The following is a 1,553-nucleotide window of genomic DNA, read 5'->3' on the forward strand; positions in this document are numbered from 1 at the left end:
CTGTCCTAGAAAAAATAAAGACCCATTACTATCTGTAATCAGAGAATATAATTATTCTCTGCAAGGTCATTGGTTGAACTCCTCCAGGTCCAACTGATGCATTATCCTAACAAGGGCCCTCCCAGAACAAAGGGAAGGCAATGTTCACAACCAGCATCTGTGTGCGCATTCACAACTTTGTGGCAATATGACATAATCAGTATCCATGTGAAACTTTGCAGCATAGACCATCCAACCAGAATTGACAGAATGTATGTTATCTCATAAGGGGGACAAAGGGATCAAAGTGTAAAAGAAAAATAACAGAGGGTATATAAGACAGTGCCCTGCTGTGTTCAGGCTCAGCCTTTGGGTATGAATCCACTGAGCCAGTGCTGGCATGAATAAATGATGCTTCCTGGCAAAAAGCCTCAGTGTCCCATTCTTTGTACGAGAATCCTGCAACACTAAGAGGCCCTGTGCCTCTGTAGGGTTGAACTGGGAGCCTTGGCAACTAGATTAGAAATAATCTTGTAACATTTCAAGGGTCTTGCAAGATGGTGGGAGAGTAAGAGGACGTGCTCACCCTCTCCCACAAACACATAAAAAAAATCTACATGTAAAATGATTCACACAGAATATCAACTGAATGCTGGCAGAAGAACTTAAACTTCCAAAAAGGGCAAGAAACTCTTGACAGAACTGCATAGAACAAAAGAAAAAAGAGAGAGAGAGAGAAAAGGAATCAGGACGGGTCTAACTGTCCCATGAGGGAGTTGTGACAGAAAGGGAACCTACACCCTGGGAAGCCACCTAACCAACGGAAAGATCAGCTGAGTTGGAGAGAACTCCAAGAAGCTGAAAACAGCACAGCAGCAGCTCTGAGACCCAAAAAGCAGAGTGAGAGACTCGCAGACCATCTGAACCACTGACACAGACACCACAGACTGAGACACTCGGGGGGGGGGGGCTGGGCACTGAGACTTAGGCTCCAGAGGTCAGTCCCGGGGAGTGGGCTGGGGTTGATGGTGTGGAGACAACCTAAGAGACTAGGGAGCAGTGTGCTGCTGGCAGGGGGAGTGGTATTCTAAGGGATGGGGAGTGGAAAGCCAAGGCAGAGCGAAGGTCCAGACCTGCAGGAGAGGCAAGGCGCCACTGTTGGGAAGGGGAGAGGAGGAGGGGCAGGCCACCATAGAAATCTCCTTGGGCCCCAGTATGCACGCTTGCCCACCAGATCGCAGAGAGCTGAGCACTCCTTCCTGGCACCTGCACCCCACCTGCATGGATCTGGCCCTGCTGACACCCTTGTGTGCTCCTGGCACCCATGCCCAGCCTGCACAGATCCAGCCCCACCTTCACAGAGCCAGCCCTGGCCATACCCTGGACTGTACCAAACTACAGTTTGACTTCCCCAAATTCACAGAAAAAGAAAAACACAAGCACAATGAAGAAGCTCAGAAACCATTCCCAGTTAAAGCAACAGGAGAATTGACCTAAAGCAATCAACAATGAAACAAACCTCTGCAGTCTGACAGACTATGAGTTCAAAAGGGAAATAGTGAAAATACTGAAGG

The sequence above is a fragment of the Phacochoerus africanus genome, unplaced genomic scaffold (assembly GCF_016906955.1).
Source record: "Phacochoerus africanus isolate WHEZ1 unplaced genomic scaffold, ROS_Pafr_v1 Scaffold_42, whole genome shotgun sequence".
Lineage (NCBI taxonomy): Eukaryota > Metazoa > Chordata > Mammalia > Artiodactyla > Suidae > Phacochoerus > Phacochoerus africanus.